This window comes from Trichechus manatus, unplaced genomic scaffold (assembly GCF_000243295.1).
Source record: "Trichechus manatus latirostris isolate Lorelei unplaced genomic scaffold, TriManLat1.0 scaffold00163, whole genome shotgun sequence".
NCBI classification, from domain to species: Eukaryota; Metazoa; Chordata; class Mammalia; order Sirenia; family Trichechidae; genus Trichechus; species Trichechus manatus.
In genome coordinates, this window is record NW_004444099.1 from 2,444,578 (window position 1) to 2,463,550 (window position 18,973).

The 18,973-nt window shown below is 35.9% G+C and overlaps 1 protein-coding gene across 1 annotated transcript in view; it reads right to left on the bottom strand.

Annotated features, from left to right (window-relative positions):
- Positions 1 to 12,595, bottom strand: part of MYPN (myopalladin) — a 114,589-nt gene extending 101,994 nt beyond the window's left edge. The window contains exons 1-2 of the mRNA XM_004386403.1: positions 12,530 to 12,595; positions 9,034 to 9,152 (exon numbers count right to left, since the gene is read on the bottom strand). The gene's annotated coding sequence lies outside the window, so the exon portion shown is untranslated. The remainder of the gene's footprint in view (positions 1 to 9,033; positions 9,153 to 12,529) is intronic.
- Between the last annotated feature and the right edge of the window lie 6,378 nt (positions 12,596 to 18,973).

Consider the following 18,973-nt stretch of genomic DNA (forward strand, 5'->3'; position numbering starts at 1 on the left):
CAAGATCCATTTGACATCAGCAATGATATCCCTCGTTCCATATCCTCTTCTGAATCCAGCTTGAATTTCTGGTAGTTCCCTGTCAATGTACTGCTGCAACTACTTTTGAATTATCTTCAGCAAAATTTTACTTGTGTGTGATATTAATGATATCATTCAATAATTTCTGCATTCCACACCTTTCTTTGGAATGGGCACAAATACGAATCTCTTCCAGGTGGTTGGCCAGGTAGCTGTCTTCCAAATTTCTTGGCATAGACCAGTTAGTGCCTCCAGTGCTGCATCAGTTTGTTGAAACATCTCAGTTGGTATTCTGTCAATTCCTGGATCCTTGTCTTTCACCAACGCCTTCAGTGCAGCTTGGACTTCTTCCTTCAATACCACCAGTTCTTGATCATATGCTACCTCCTGAAATGGTTGAACGTTGACCAGTTCTTTTTGGTACAGTGACTGTATATTCCTTCCATCTTCTTTTGATGCTTCCCACGTCGTTTAATATTTTGCCCATAGCATCATTCAGTATTGCAAATCGAGGCTTGAATTTTTTCCTTAGTTCTTTCAGCTTGAGAAATGCCAAGCGTGTTCTTCCCTTTTGGTTTTCTAACTTCAGGTTTTTGCACATTTCATTATAATACTTTACTTTGTCTTCTAGAGCTGCCCTTTGAAATCTTCTGTTCGGCTCTTTTGCTTCATCATTTCTTCCATTCACTTTAGCTGTTCTAAGTTCAAGAGCAAGTTTCAGACTCTCTTCTGACATCTACTTTGGTCTTCTCTTTCTTTTTAATGACCTTTTGCTTTCTTTGTGTATGAAGTCCTTGATGGTATTCCAAAACTTGTCTGGTCTTCAGTCATTAGGGTTCTGTGCATCAAATCCATTCTTAAGATGGTCTCTAAATTCAGGTGGGATATACTCAAGGTTGTAACTTGGCTCTTGTGAACTTGTTTTAATTTCCTTCAGTTTCAACCTGAGCTCGCATATGAGCTGGCCTTGTTCTGACTGATGATGTTGAGCTTTTCCATTGTCTCTTTCCACAGATGTAGTCGATTTGATTCCTGTGTATTCCATCTGCTGAGGCCCACGTGTATAGCCGCCATTTATATTGTTGAAAAAATGATATTTGCAATTAAGAAGTTGTTAGTCTTGCAAAATTCTATCATGCAATCTCCAGCATTGTTTCTATCACCAAGGCCTTATTTTTCAGCTACTGATCCTTCTTTTTTGTTTCTAACTTTCTCATTCCAACTACCAATAATTATCAACGCATCTTGATTGCATATTTGATCAATTTCAGACTGCAGAAGTTGATAAAAAATCTTCAGTTTCTTCATCTTTGGCCTTAGTGCTTGGTGCATAAATTTGAATAATAGTTGTATTAACTAGTTTTCCTTGTAGGTTTATGGATATTATCGTATCAATGACAGCGTTGTACTTCAGGATAGATCTTTAAATGTGCTTTTTGACGATGAATGCTATACCATTCCTTTTCAATTTGCCATTCTCGGCATAGTAGACCATAGGATTGTTCAATTCAAAATGGTTAATACCAGTCCATTTCAGCTCACCAATTCCTAGGGTATCAATCTTTAAATCTTTATGCATTCCATTTCATTTTTAATGACTTCCAATTTTCCTAGATTCATACTTTGTACATTCTACATTCTGATTATTAACGGATGTTTGCAGCTGTTTCTTCTCACTTTGAGTCATGCCACATCAGCAAATAAAGATCCCAAAATCTTTACTCCATCCATGTCACTAAGGTTCACTCTACTCTGAGGAGGCAGCTCTCACCTATCATATTTTGAGTGCCTTCTGACATGAGGGGATCATGTTCTGGCACTATATTAGCCAACGCTTCGCTGCTATTCATAGGGTTTTCACTGGCCAATTTCTCAGAAGTCGACTGCCAGGTCCTTCTTCCTAGTCTAGCTTAGTCTGGAAGCTCCACTGAAACCTGTCCACCATGGGTGACCCTGCTGGTATTTGAAATACCAGTGGCATAATTTCCAGCATCACAGAAACATGCAAGCCACCACAGTATGACAAACTGACAGACGAGTGGTCTGTCAGTGTATATATTCCTTATATATATCCCTTGTATGGTAGCCTCCCTATTAAACTTCCTAGGAACTGCCCTAATTTCCAAACTTCTAGAGTGCTATCTAAAGCTAACCTCTATATTAGCAATGTAGGCAGTCATCTTGAGAGGGCAATCAGAGATTGTTAAGAGGATTGACCGTAACAAAATATTTTTTCCCGTGTGCCTGCAACATCCTGAGATTGGCAAAGATGTGTGCTGTTAATGTTAAAGAACTTTCAAAAATTTATATTTATGGTGGAAACAGAAAACACTCATGTAAGTAGTCACTGCTCTGCTCTCTGCATCTTTTTTTTTTTTTAAGCTAATTGAGGTATCACACACATGCCTGTTCTGATACTTATTGTCATGGAAATTATTATGAAAAAAAGTTTCAGGTATTCAAAATAAAGGATTTTTTTAAATGTTTTAATGTTGTATTTATTATCCGACACTTTGGAGTTAGATAGATATGGTATGTCCCAACATTTCCTAGCTATATAAATTAGAGAAAGTTATTTAACCTAAGTCTCAGTTTACTCATCTGTAAAACGGGGACAATAACGGTAGCCATCTCATAGGTCAAAATGATGATTAAACCAAACAAATGTGCTTGGCATTTAGTAAATTGTAGTTATTATTATTATATAACCACTATGACTACATACCATGGTCTTCACTTAATAGATGACAAATGGAGGTAGAACTAATGAAATGATTTGATCCAAGGGCAAACTTTGAAGGGAAATTTTAACTCTAGATTTGCAGTTAATTCAATGTATCTATATTTTTTGAAATACATAAAGTCTCTCTACCTTTGGATTTTTGTACATATTCTTTTTGCTTGGGCTGCTTTCTCTGTCCATTCCTCTGTACTACCTTACCTGGCCAAATCCTACATGGTCTTTAGTTCTTAGCTTAGACATACACAGCACATACTATGTGATCAATAAATATCTGTTGAATTCTTTCACTCATTAGAATTTCCTGCTAAATTTATTGTTATTTACCTTTTTTTAAATTGTAGGGTAAAGTAGGACAGATAAATAGACAACCGTATTTACAAAGAAAACTTACAGGCCATAAACTGGTAAAAGCAGTCATAAGTTCAAGGTAACTTTCAAATAAAAATTTATTTATGGTAGATAAAACTACTGGGATTATGCTTTGGTTTCATACTTCAAGTATCAAAGGATTTCTGAATATAATCAGAAAACCTGGGTTTGACTCCCAGCTTCAACATTAAATGACTTTGGTATCTTGGGCAAGTCACTTAATGTGTCTGAGCCTCAGTTTTCTTCATCTATCAAGGGATAATAACAATTCTAATAAGGCTCTCAAATGAAAATGTGTATATAAATTGTTAAACTTATAAATATTACCTAAAATAGGAAATATAAAAATGTATCACTTTCTCTTTAAAGCATTAATTTTAAAAACTGTGCTAGGAAAATTATACTTAAAAAGGCCCAAGTGCTATTATGAATAGCCTAGCTTTCATTCATTCATTCAATATTTACTAAGCATCTACTATGTGCCAGGCACTGTTCCAGGCACTGTGGATTAAGGGGTGAACAAAAGACAAAGTCTTGTGGAGCTGAGATTCTAGTGGGAAGATATAAATACTAAGAAGAAAAATAAAGTAGGACAAGGGACTACAGAATGAAGGCATGGGTGGAGCTTGGGGGTTGAAAGTATGGTATTTTAGCTAGGAAGGTCAGGCAAAGCTTCTAAATGAAGTGGAGAAGTTAACCACATGACTATCTTGGGGACAAATGTTCACAACAGAGGAGAAGTAAGTGTCAAGGCCTCAGGCAGGTGAGTGTTTGGTGCAAGTAAAGGCCAGTGTTTGGGGAGGTGAGGGACAAACAGGAGTAGGAGGAACCAAGGTCAAAAAGGCAGACTGGGGCCAGAACAGGTAAGGCCTTGCAGATCATGACAACGACTTTAAATTTCATTGATTGTGTGAATGAGAAACCATTTTAAAGTTTTGAGAGACAGATGATGTGATTTTTAAAAAGATCAGTCTGGCTGCTAGGCAGAGTCCATTTGAAGGCAGCAAGTGTGGAAGCCAGCAGCTCAGTTAGGAGGCTATTCAGTATGCTATGCAATAAAAGATGATGGCCTGGACCAATGAGTGGTAGCAGTGGGAGGTGGTGAGAAATGGTCAGATTTGAGATCTCTTTTGAAGGTAGAGCCAATGGGATTTTTCTGATGGATTGGAAGTGAGATATAAGACGAAGAGCAGAGTCAAGGGTGACTCTAGTATTTATGGCCTGAGCAACTGGGTGAGTGGTGGAATCTTTGACTGGGATAGAACAGGAGCAGGATTCAGGGAGGGTAATCAGGACTTCTCATGGGAAGATACTTCATTAGAGGTGTTCAGGGTGACATTTGGCTTGTTGCCTCTTTTCTGATTCTTAGAAAATTGAAACTTAGATTTTATGCCACTTTCAAGATAAGAATGAGTAATCGCTCCCTAAAACAGATCATGGTATTAATGAAATGGTCCTAAGTTGGAAATGAAACAATTAATGTGGTATCAATCATCAAGACAGACTTTAGTAAATCATGTAAACTAATTTGGTCAATAGAAAGCTTATTGAACTTCTTTTTTTAAAAAAATAATTTATTTTATTTATTTTGTTGTTGTTGAAAATATACATAGCAAAACACACACCAATTCAACAGGTTCTACACGTACAACTCAGTGACACTGATCGCGTTCTTCAAGTTATGCAACCATTTCACTCTCCTTTTCTGAGTTGTTCTTCCTCCATTAACATAAATTCACTGCCCCCTAAGGTTCCTATCTAGTATTTTGAGTTGCTGTTGTCCATTTGATCCTATATAGGTAGTTCTTAAAAGTGCATAATGCTCAGGGCAGACATTTTTTACTAGTTAAGCTAAACTATTATTTGGTTTTAAGAAGACCTCAGGGGATATTTTTGGTTTAAGGTTTAAAGAGTCTCTCAGGGCAATAGTTTTGGGGTTAGGGTAAATTTTTTAAGAATCATTATCTTCCTACATTGCTGTTTACATTAGTTTGCTAAATATCTCTATTTTTTCCCTAGGACTTCTGGAAGGAGAGTCTGCCCTAAGAACTTGCTGAAAATGTAAGCTCCTGGTTGATAAAAATAAAACCAGATGTTGATAACTTTGGGCTTATTTCTCAACTCATGTTAACTCAGCTCCACCCTTCCTCAGGCTCTAAGGAAAGTTTGTTGTGAGAAATGGTTCAAAACTCATCTTTAAATTAAAAACTGAACATTTAAATAGAGTCATTGAGAACTGGGAAAACCTGATATAAAATAACTTCGAATTCGAATGTAAATACTGAAGTGTTCTAGCTATGAGGTGTCATTAGAAATTCAAATGAGAAAACATATCTGCTTTCTAGGTCAACACACACACACTAAAAGCCTAATATTTAATAATTATTTGAAAAGAGAACCAGAATAGAAAAAAATCAGACATGTTTAAGTAACTCAACTCTAAACTAGGGATAAGCAAGCTGCCCGGCCTCCTTCACAGGTTTGTTTGTGAAAACATTTTAAATTGTACAGCATTATACAAATTTAGGAGCCCTGGTGCCGTGGTGGTTAAGAGCTCAGCTGCTAACCAAAAGGTTGGCAGTTCGAATCCACAGCTGCTTCTCTGAAACCCTATGGGGCAGTTCTACTCTGTTCTGTAGGGTTGCTATGAATCAGAATCGACTCAATGGCAAGGGGTTTGGTTTTGGTTTTTGATACAAATTTAAGGTAATTTCTTCTGCTGGTATACAATTATTATGCCTAGAATATACTCTAGAGAAGAATAATTGACAAAATTAAAATCAACCCTCTAGCACCAACATTTACCTGTTTGCCTTGCCTCTTATATCCCATGATGGCACACAAATGAAATATCAAAATCAATTCTTTCGGAGAAACTCTTTTTGGGCCAAGAACCAAATCCTAGTACATAGGAACCAAATCCTAGTACATAGGAACCAGTCCTGAAAAATTGGGTACCGATCCCCTTTTTAAAATTGGCTGCAGATGGGATGCACTTTGAGGTAAACCCTTCTTCACTGTTATTCATTTTTTCACTATTTACAATGATCATCTCCATCTTAGTTTTATTTCTAGTCTATTTTTGGTGTGAATGGCATTAGTAATTTAATACATCAGCATACCGCATTACCAGAGTATAGGGTAATATATCACTAATAATATGCAAAAAACATGGTTAAGTTCATTCTCTCAAAGATCTTTCAATCTGAAAGAGGAAAATGGCAGATAAAAAAATAAATACAAATATGTATGAGTTAGAATAGAACGTTGGAATAAAGAAGCAGAGCAGAGGTAATATCTAGTTAGTGGGAGTTAGTGGGAATCTGTTTAATTAGGGAAGTTCCTTAAAGGGCAGGGATTAAAGGAATGAAAAGATTTCTAGACAACAGGCCAAAGATGAGTAGGCCATTCTCTTAACTACTGTTGTAATGGAGTCTGGTAAAGGTAGGAAGGTGGGAAAGAAAGTAGAGATTTAGTTTGAGTGAGAGAAAACTATGAAGAGTATGTTTTCATACACATAAGAGGATAAATAGATAGGAAAGAACTAGTGTGAAGGATACTGAAGCCAGAGTCCAAAGTTAGTATTTAATCTGAAAGACAGCAAAGGAATAGTGTAAAAGTTATGACCTATATGTAGAACGGCTAATGAAAGGCAAGCAAGAAGACTGCAGAAACCTAGGTCCAAAGAAGGGTTTTGGTGGTAGTTACAAAAACGACAGGAATGGGAAGTTTTATTTCATTCTCAAGTTCTCATCATCCATACAGAACTTAGTTGTTCTATAGGAAATCCCAAACGAGAAATATTTGTTGATCCCCATTAGCTCAAAAATTAATTTTAAATAGGAAACATACAGAACAAAATTAACATTTTCAGCATTTACCAAGATGACTTTAAGAATTCTTTACTGACTGTAGGTAAATATTCACACCAACTTCTGTGCCCACCAAAATATGTCCGTTGGAAATAAGGGCTTAAATTTTTAAAAAACACCATGCTGTCTATACTTGAGTTGTTCTCTTTAAGAAAATGCACAATGTTCTAGTTTTAAAAGCACTGTGTCAACTATGAACACCATAGGAATTTAAGAAAATATCTCCATGGTGCTTGATTCTTCATTTACTAGGAGAGGGGAAGAAAATATTTAGAAAACCCTTTCATTTGTCTATCTTGTTATAGGCAATAACACCATGAGATTAGCAACACCTTTGTCAAATCTCAATGTGAATGAAGGAAATTAATTAAGCTGGGGTTAGAGGTACCATTTGCAGGTTAGTGAACACAGTCCATTACTCCTGTTTCATACAATAATTAGCTGTTGAAAAAATTTAGTAGTCACATTTTCATATATTAATATGAATTCATTAAAGCCCTTTCAAAATAAAACCTGATTTACCTATGTCATTTCTTCAAAAGTAAATTTGCAAAAACCATTTTTATGAGTTCCAAAGCCCAGACTGAATTATTATCCATTCAATGTCTTGTGTCCATGAATTAGGGCATTGAGTCGTGTTCTACTGAATATGTGCGTTTGTAGGCACATTTATTAGAGGCATGTAATGGAAACACGTAAAAGAGTTTGTATTCTAAATTATAAATATATGGAAGGCTGGAGTTTTAACACAGTACTATGAGTTAGCCATTATTATGGCATTAGCCATACTCTATAAGTAGGGATAGAGACAAACTTCCAGAATTTGGACAGTGTCCAACTGCTTGTTTCATAGTCCATTATTGTAAGATTCTGTAATGACTATAATTTTGTTTCTTGACACCTCACTTAGTGTCCACATATTTCAGATTTTCTGGGTAACTTTTATTTTAAATATTTTGCTCTTTGTCAAATCATGTATCAGATAGCATATCTTAATTTCTGTATTTAAAAAAAATCATTTATTTATAATTATTGACCTTTTTAATTTCCTAGAATAGCACTGTGGGTTTTATCTGAACTTAAGAGCTATTTTTAAAGGGAGACTATAATGTTATGACAAATTTTTAAGTCAGAGCGTGTAGAATTCATTTTATTATTCTTAAGGTGAAAGTAATTGAATCATAATATTTTGAGAAGGAAAACTGGGTAGCTGTTTGTTTCTTTCAAACTGAATGATGCCAATATCCTTAACGCGTGTGAGTAAAAGTCTGTTGATAAGATAATAAAATTTCTTAACACCATTACTGCAGTGTTCACTTTTGGGAATGAAAATACAGAATAATCCATCTTCTCTTTTTCTTTGCTTATATGACTTTTAAATATAAATCAAGATGTGCATCTAATTACTGCTAATAGTGCATGTACTGGGCCAAACACTTGCTACTGACTGTCAAGTGTCTTTCTGATGTAGCTGAAAAGGGAGAGAGAGAGAGAAAGGAGAAAGAAACAGCAATGTCCTTTGAGCAAGACTTTCTGCAGCTGTTGTGTACATTAATCCAGGGAGCCGATCTTCCAACACTAAATATAGCAAGCATATCCTTTTACATGATAAAAAAGATTTTAAATGAAAGTCTTTAACTATGGAGTCATGATATTTTAGATTTGATTTCCTTTAAAAAGGAAGTAGACATTCCACACATATTCTCTAGATAAACACTATTATTTTAATAAATGAATGTGTAGGAAATGCCAATGATGCATACAACATCGCACGACTTCCTCTGTTGAGATATTTTTCCTTAGGACCCAAGTAAGGTGTCATCTCTGTGAGTCTCATCAATCCCCTCCAAAGTTTTTACATGTAGAAAGCTTTATTTTTCACCTAATTGGGTGTACCGTCATACATAATTAGAAAGTTACCCTAGGTTTTGCTCTAAGCAACAGTAATTAGCTCTCTGAAATATCCCTTTTCCCATTGTCAGTGCCCTGTTATCAAAACACACTTGTGAACTTAAATCTGGATATTACCTTTCTTTTTTTAGTTGACCCAGATGAGGATGTCCAATCCAGGCACTCCACTGTGATGATAATTATCCAAGGAGAACTTTTAGACGGAAGCACAGTAGAAAAAGAAAATTCTTCAGGCCCTTAGAAACCAAGAGTAACCGTCCATAGACAGTGAGGAGTTAACCTTAGATTCAGTGAAGATGGCTGTAAGAGGCTGGACAACCTGTCACCACCGAAGCCAGAGCATTTGTCAGCTCGCAGGTCCCAAGTTATTTTGAGCTGTATAAACCATGTGCCTGTGAAACATTCCACCTGATTGGGCAGGAGAAAACTGAGCAAAGGGATTCCATGGAAGGACAGCACCTATGGTGGTGGGGGGGGGGGTAAATCCATTTTTCTACCTATACAATGTCACTTATAGACAGAGGTCCAAGCTGTTTACTGATTTATATTTGGAATTAGTACTAAATCCATTCCGTCTGTCAAAGAAAATGGCATAATTTGTAAAATGTTCCAAAATTCTTAATTCTGACGAAAAAATGTTAACAGCCTTAATTTTAATTAATGGGAAATTTACTCGTATTTATTTAATCACGGATATATTTTAGGAAATTAGGCTATGAAAAGCCAATACAAAGCTGAGGTCTAACTGAGAGTTAGCTGAGAGTCTTTTTTTTTTTTTAATAACTGTTTGTCCAAAGGTTAAGCAAAAGCAGAGAGGAGAGCTAACATTTCAAGTTCGTAATTAGAGATCTCAGAAACAATGCAGAGGAAGAAACCATCAGCCTGAAACAGACCAGGGACAACTAGTTTGAACAAACATTTTCAGAGGAAAAAATTTGATATTGTTTAAAAGTCAAAATGACTATATAACATATTATAATTCCTGTTTGTGTACTGGTCCCTGGGGACACATTTTTGTATATTATTTTGAAAACGTTTATGCCAGATGTTTTCTTTCACAAGCATTACCAATCAGTAAGAAAGAATCCTTAACCAAACCAATAACTGCTCAAATACCTACTTTGTAAAATATAGGTTCTTAGATATTAATTTCATACATTTTCAGAAATATGAATTTGGGGAAAAAGTTAGCTCCATTGCTTAATACAGATTAAGTGATGCTATAACTTTATCAATCTTGATAGACACCTGAGCTTTGAAAATTCAGACTTAAATGCCATTGATCATTTTTTAAAAGGATCATTCTTACAGCGTGAAGTATACCGATTTAAATCTATCAATTCAATCATACAATTGCTTGTAGGATTTCTTCCCAAATATTCATTCATTCAACAAATATTTATTGAATGCCTACTATAATGACAGGCTCTGGGTATAAAGCAAGGAACTCTAGTGGTGTAGTGGTTAAAGCACTCGGCTGCTAACTGAAAGGTCAGCAGTTCAAACCCAAAGGTGCTCTGTGGAAAAAAGATGTGATAGTCTGATTCTATATAGATGACAGCCTTGGAAATCCTATGATGCGGTTCTACTCTGTTCTATAGGGCCGCTATGAGTCAGAATCGACTCGACGGCAGTGGATTTGGTTTGAGTTTTGGGTATAAAGCAGTGCACAAATCAGACAAAAATTCCTGACCTGATGGGATTTACTGAGAGATCTTTTTATCCTCTTCAGTCATCTTGAGACCTTGTACATTGAATAGATATAAAATTTGTTTGTTTATTATGATCACATCAGAGGTTTCACTATACCTTTTGTTTCTGGGTTTTGGGTTTACATAAATAAAGTGGAAAAGAGAGTTGAGGAAAACTTAAATAATCCAGATCAAAAGAACTATTACTGAGGAAGGAAAAAGGTCCAGGAGGAACTAAATCATCTGGGTAGGTTATTTTCATTACCGCAGTAATCCAGCTCTTCCATGAACAGGTTCATTTGCTCCCACCTAATTCTGTGCTGATACTCATATCAGACTGCTTTATTGTATTTCTGCATTCCTACTTATGTAGATGCCCCAACAATTTCTTTTTATTCAAAGAGAAGATCTTCCCTCAATATCCCATTTATATCTTAAGGCAAAACCAATACAAGTGCTGCTAAGTCTTCGGTGGGGACATGGGAGAGTTAAACCTCTATCTCAGGTAGCTAACAGGTGTGCTACAAATTGATCTTCCAAAGGAAAATGCTTACACACACTGTAAGTGAACACACCTTCACTTCCTTGTGCCTGAGAAGCCTGGTATCCTACCTTTCACCCAGGTATAGAATACGCACGTGAGAGGAGATCCATACTGAAAGACAGAATAGAGTTGGTTGGGCAGTGGAATTAGGAATCAATATGCAGACCAGAATAGGTTGAAAATGCTAAAGAAGGGTTACAGAAGAAAATCCAAAGAAATTCTGAATGGCAGTAATCTTTCTCTTCTCATTTTTACTGTATCATTTTCAATACGAATAGTATACAAAATTTTTTTAGCTCTTTGGAAAAAAGCTGGATATAAATACCTTAAATTAATAACATTCAGCAACTGTGGACACCCTGCTTACAATACACCAGACTCATATTGTAGATTTTCATTTTTAAAATTAGCTTCTGCCCCCAAATAAACTCAGTTCCTACCCTGCTTCTCATCAGTAGTAATTATATAAACATTATTCCGCAAACCTACTAGAAGTTCAGGTTTTACCAGAGTTTATTGGTACAAAGAAAAATCTTTAAAACTTTTAAAACATAGTTAAAAGCAAACTCCATAAGTGACATGCAAACACAAGGGTACATGTCTTAAGGCTTCACCATGAAGTTGAGTGGCCCCCTCCAACACACGTGTTTATTGTGGTTTGAACATGAGCCTGTGCTTGCCTTCAGCTGTTTTCTTAATTCAGTCACTCAGCTACAGAAACAATTTACTCACATTGGGATGATCCACAGGAATGCCAAGGAATCTGGAAGATCTATGACAAAGGAAGTCTTCACTTGGAGGATAAGCATGTGAAAATTTCCGTGCAAGTAGATTCATACAAACTTTTTGTATTTTCTAAGTTTTCTTATTTCTAGATTTTTAACTCTCTAAAAAAATTGCTCACCAAATATCAAAATTTTAATAAGTTTTATTTGAATTTGGTAGATTTATATTGAGGTACCCTTCTCCAGTATCAGATGAAAACACACACACACACACACACACACACACACACACACAAACTCTGTCCTATTTTTAAAGAACAAAGATGTATGTATTTTCTAACCTTCTTTAATAAGAAAAATTCTTACACCAGAGACAAGTTCTTGATCATCCAAAATGATAGATGGTGGATTATAGAGGGTCTTATACAAACCCCGTAATAGAATATAATTCAGATATACAACTAAATCCTTATAAAAATTTCTTTTTAACCTAAATGGTCTTGAAAATGCTTGCCTGGGAAAACTGAAATCATTTTAAAAACTATTTACAAGTTCAAAACCTACTTAGTTTTAAAAACCAAAAACATTTTTAAAAACTATATACAGAGTACCTGTTTGAAAACGTTATCCTGAAGAGTAAATTTTCTAGTTACCTGTCTCAGGAGAAGCACCATTCCTATATCAACCAGCCAGGATCATCCAATGTCCAACTCTCACTGTCTAACTTGTGTCTGCCACAAAGTAACATGAAGGAAATGTGATATTGCCTCGCCAGAGCAATGAGGGGTATTTACAGGGTTCCGTTGCAGATCTCGGGACAGTCATTTAGAACAGATTGCGCCTTCAGATCACTTTAATAACTCAGTCTGCACGATGTTCTTAGCCTGCAGGGATGGTGGGGGTGGATAATGACTAAGATAACTAAGGAAATAGGCTTTCTGGATCTCTCCTTAGACTAGATTAAAATTATAATAATAAAGACATTATTATTATAGTGTAAGGAATGCACAAGATAGCCATACCTTTATTAAAATAAATATGCGAAAGCAACAATTATTATAATACTTAATACTTGCTTCCCCAATTCTAGGGTAATTGGATTAAAGCTTTACCATGTGGTTTCCATTAAAACATAATAAGCCTTCCTTTACTTCTGCTTTTGATATGTACTACAGTTCAGATGTTTCTTAAAAAGTATTATTTCCAAGAAGGAAATCTGTTCCCAGAATTTTTTAAAAGAGCATTCGGTGACTAACACTAAGTTAGTGAAGAAATTCAAAACAATTAGTATCCTGGGTGTACTCCTGAAGGGGTACGGTTGTTTCCCACTTCTCATCACATCCATATAATGATTATATTAACCCACAGAGTTAAATATATCATCTGGGTAATAATAAGTTAACATTTGTTAGATCTGTGCTAAGCACTATGTTAAGCTCTTTATGTATATTGTGCTTTATTTCATGTATTCCCTCAACAATCTATGAAGTAGGTACTACTATAAGTCTCATTGTACAGATGAGAACTTGGGGTTTAAAACCAGGTTAAAAACTTGCCCAAGGTCACACAACAAGTAAGTGACTGAGCCAGGATTGAACTAATGCTGACTCTAAGTCTGTGTAAGTAGTTGCACTGCAATTATTTAAATATCCACATTTCTAACGTTTTTGTGAAAAAATTAAGGGTAAAAAAATGAATATAAAACATGTTCTCTCTTCTAGTAAGTATTCTAAAGGAATGTTATTTAAGACTTTAAGTTAATACTTTTTTTGACTGAAACCAACCCTGAAAATCTTTTGCATGATTAAAAAAAAAAAAAACAAGGAAGAAAACGCAAAAGCTTTCAAATACATTCTGTCTGCAATATTTTAGCAAGGAAAACGAATTGATATGAAGTCTGGCGCATCAGGCATTAACACTGAAAGGCAGGGCACTAGAAGGCAGGCTGAAGGCTTTGGTAGACCTATTTTTTTGCTTGTATTTATTATAGTCACTGTGCTGAGACAATTTAATATCTTTGATCTTTTGAAACTAAATTTAAATGCTTTAGTGCTATCTCTTAGCACAACAACAGGGGTTAATAAATTTTTTGTGAGTTAGGGGTAGGAAAATATAAGTTTGAATATTCTCTTTTCATAGCCTTAGCACTGAATATCTTAAATGCCAGCATGCCAGGCTCTGGGTGATTCCACTCAGATTCTATTTTGGGGCAGCATGAACATCTCAGAAAGTTAAAAACAAAGTTCAGTGTTCTTACGCATGACCCAGATAATCCTATGAACACTAATGATGTGTGAGGTAAAGGAAATGGGAATTAAGCTTTCTTGTGAGATTACTTTAAGCTGGGCGTAGCCTAAGTTTTCTCATTTACTGCAAAGTATGTTATCTGCATGTTACAAGGAGAAAACGAAGGACCAAAAAGTTTCACTTTGCCAAAGCTGCCCAATCTGTGAGCTGCACAGCTCGGTGGATACAAACCTAGGCCTTTTTAGTTTAAAACACATTCTCTTTTTCATTAGCCCCCTCTGCTCTCTCATGAAGGTTCATTAACAGAAGCAAGAAGACAAACAGAAAAATAGTATGTGATTAAGTCTAGGACTATTTTCACATAGAAAACCCAATAAAATTGGTTGACTGTAATACAAGGGCTAATACATATTTCTGAGAAGTTCTCATCTTATTATATGAAATTATCTGCTGCAAAAGACCTCTTTCAAGTGTTAAAAAGCAAAGATGTCACTTTGAGGACTAAGGTGCACCTGACCCAAGCCATGGTATTTTCAATCGCCTCATATGCATGGGAAAGCTGGACAATGAACAAGAAAGACTGAAAAATTGATGCCTTTGAATCATGGTGTTGGCACAGAATATTGAATATACCATGGACTTTCAGAAGAATGAACAAATCTGTCTTAGAAGAAATACTGCCAGAATGCTCCTCAGAAGCGAGGATGGCGAGACTTGTCTCACCGACTTTGGACATGTTACCAGGAGGGAACAGTTCCTCGAGAAGGACATCATGCTTGGTAGAGGGTCAGAGAAAAAGAGGAAGACCCTTAACGAGATGGACTGACACAGTGGCTGCAACAATGGGCTCAAACATAATAGCGATTGTGAGGATGGTGCAGGACTGGGCAGTGTTTTGTTCTGTTGTACATGGAGTCTCTGTGACTTGGAACCTGCTCCACGGCACCTAACAACAACAACAACATCATGAAGTTAGTAAACACTGATTGGGAGCAACTTTTTGCCAAGGAGGGAAGAGAGAAAGAGAAGAGCTTGGAGATTATAAACCATGGAAAATTCAAAAGCAATTTGTATTTTATATCCCTATCCAAGTTCACATTTATCCCCCCCACCCCCTTAAATGGATCTATCTGCTTGGCGTTTTCTTAAAATTTAGAAAACTTCTTATTAAATAAAGGCAGCATACCTTTATGTAGGAATACCTAGAAAACCTCCCCACCCCCTTTTATATTCATTCTGCTCATCTCCAAGTTGCTCTTCATTCCAAACTGAGAATCCATTAGTTAAAGCCCAGTCTAAACAAGTCTCTTGGTTCAAGATAACTATTATGTATGTTAATATCTTAAAATTCCTTTCCTTTCATCTAGCCTAGGCCAAACCAAAAACCCAAGCCCATTGCTGTGGATTCAAACTGTCGACCTTTGCGGTTAGTAGCCGAGTTCTTAACCACTGAGCCAGCAGGGCTTGCTTTCATTTAAAATGTAGGTGATAATGTCAATAAAAGGAATAAGTAAGCAGACAATGTCAGAGAGAAGTTAAAACACAAATATTTACCACAGTGTAAATTGCCCTGGGGATAAAACTATTTGTAGGTAGTCTACTGGCCTGACCCATAAAAACAAACAAACTTGTTGCTGTTAGGTCAATTTCGACTCACAGTCACCCTATAGGACAGAGTAGAATTGCTCCATAGGGTTTACAAGGAGCTGCTGGTGGATTTGAACTGCCGACTTTTAGGTTAGCAGCCAAGCTCTTAACCACTGTGCCACCAGGGCTCCACTGGCCTGACAGTATTGTGCAAATTTCAGTCAAGAATAAGAAAAGCCTTGGTATAATCAGAATGGAATCATCATTATCCTATAAAATATGAGCAACTTTTCCCATCTTACCTGCCACTCTGCTATGCAAATCCTTGCCTCTAACAAAAAATTTCCATTTCCTTGCCTTCTCTTTTCTCCATTCCTTTGTTCACAGTTTCTTCCACTTATGTGATTAAACAACTAGTGGCTGCAACATTTCTTATACTGCTATACTGAATTGTTTAATTTTTCATCTATGTATTTATGTCTTATTTACTCCACTAGATCAACTCCTTGATGATTAAAGCCTTAAATTTTTTTTCTTTATAGGCTACACAGCTCTAATCTCAAGCCACAACACAAAGTAGGCACTTAATAAATATTTGTGTTTGGTTTGCCATAAAACAGACATAGGAATGTTGAATTGTGCTAAATGACTCTTTCAATTAAACAAATATTGACTGAACACTTACTGTGTGCCAGGAAAGATCAAATGGCTTAAACTCTCAGCAACGCCAACTGATTTAATTGTTATAATATTTATTTAACATAGAAATACTGTTAAGAATTAAGGCAAATGAAGAAGGGAGCTAAAAGTGATTGGGTGCCCACTTTGCAAGTCACCAAATGAGGAACTAAATGTGCTCAATGGATGCTCCCAATTCCTGAGATAATTGGTATGGGGAACCCTTGCTTTTAGAAAAGGCTTGGTTCTTCCATAGGTGCTTTCATACCCTTGCATCCTCCCAAACTGGCTTACTCTAATTTTTTCTGCCCACCTTTGCGCATCCTTTGCTTGATATCAGGTCCTTGCTTTCTGCCAACCTCATAAAAATCAGACTGCTTTTGCCTCTGCTGGTTGCTTCTCTTGAGTCTTGGGCCCCAATGCCCATTACTGAAAGGTAGCTTTGTCTACTCTCCTGCCCTGGTTTTGGAGATCCTAGCTCAAGCCACAGACTGAGCTCCCTATTTGCCCAGAAATAAAGAATAAACATAAAGCACACCTAGTATTCTCTAATTTAGATCAAGTCTTCAACTATTTTATAACTGGTTTCAAATTGGACATGCTCCCTGAAAAGCAGATAAGCCAGAATGAATTATTTAGCTTTCTGAGTGACCCTAGCAGACCAAGCCAAGCATCCACATCAACCAAGCTTTATTGTTAGTTTTCCATATATAATTTAATTTATACAACAATCCAGGAGGCATGGGTCATTATCCCCACTTTATGGAGAATGAAACTGAAAAAATTATATGCTATAGTAGTTTTTGCAAATTTGAGGATTTGAAAAAGTTTCAAGAAGTACATCTTCAGATTGTCCAAGTGTACTTCAATGTACCAAAAACTTCTTCCTTAGCTACTATGGGGATATCTCATAAACTACAGACCTATTTTTAAAAATTTCTCATCTGCTTTATAATTTTGCATGAATAGTAGGTGAAAAGAATCCAATTACTATTACTGCCTACTTGGTGGTTTTTCACTGTGTTTGTGTTGGGATGGAGTGATTGAAAGGGTTTTATTTGATTTGATTTTCTTTATTGATTTAGAAAGTAGAGCACAGAATGCTTCTAAGCTCAGGTAAAATTTAGCTCAAACAACAAAAAAAAATAGATGAGCGCAAAGGCCATTGTAAAACCAAGATCTAAATTCAGAATAATGATGCACATGAATCAAATTTAAGGAAGATACATTGCCTCTTTTGGAAACAAATAATAACTAGTATGAGAAGATGAAAAATTTTAAAGTTGGGACATTGATATATGCCCTGTTTGGTTTGGAAAAACAAGTTTAAAAAAATATCAACCGTATAGGAAGATGATAAAAGAAGAAATTAAATAAACACTATAATTAGGCAGAGAGTAATTGCATTTAGAGCTGCATTCTGGCTCCACCACTTATTATCTAAAAAACCTTAGGCAAGTTATTTAATCTCTCTGTGGCTCAATTTCTTCATCTCTGAAAAGGAGAAAATACCTACCTCGTAGAATTGCTGTGAAGATTGAGTTAATACTCTTAGAACAATACCTGCCTCTTAGTGAGTAGTCAGTAAATGTTAACCACCATTATTATCCTTGCCACAATAAATACATATTTTTTAAATAATCATCATTTAATCTGGATTTGTGAAGCCACAGGGAGTTGAAGTAAGTATACACAGTTGAGCTGAGCTGTAAACTCTAAGGAAAGGCCAAAGACTGAATGGGCCACCTAGACTGATGACTCAGACACAGCAGCAGTTCAGATTTCCAGATGGATTCAGTCTTTGGCTTCTAGCCTGAGGCTGACAACAAGAATGCCAATTAGTGCCAAGAGTGATAAGCTCTTGTGACATGGGGTGCTGTTCATTAGAGATGTGAATCAGATCATTTACATCTCATATAGAACACCAATAGTGATCAACCAAGTTCAGATTCAAACCAATGACACAGAGGTAAAATGCCTCATATCTAGTTACCATGCTCCTGACCATCTGCTTCTGAATTCTAAATTCTCAATTTACCCCGTTCCAAGGGGCTAAACATAGCTAAAGGATTTAAATTATAATCTGATCTGACAAGCCAGGTACCAAACAAGTCTTCCTTAGCCAAACAAGTAGAGTGGTGACAAGTACAGAGCAGTATATCCCCTCTATGGTATGTGGTTTATGACAAGAAAATAATAATTGACTGTACTGGTAAATATCTTACTTGTCATCTGATTTAAAAAAAAGTATAAGTTTGGTATTCAACTTACATAAGCAAAACCATTGTTAAGGACAAGTGATTTAGAAAGAAGAAATCTAGGAAAGTTAGGAATATCTTAGCCTTTCCATAATTCTGAATTGTCTAATAGACTAATGTTGAATGCATGCAAACACCACATGAAATAAAATAAAGCTGATTTAGATCTACTAACTGTTGCTAATGATCATGTTGATGAACTGGGGAAGATGTTAAATACAAAGAAGAGTGGTGTTTTAAAACCTATAATATAAATGCCCTGAAGTATTAACACTGTATTTGAAAAGTGTTTTATTGATTTTTATTAGCTATTTCTCATCAGAGTCC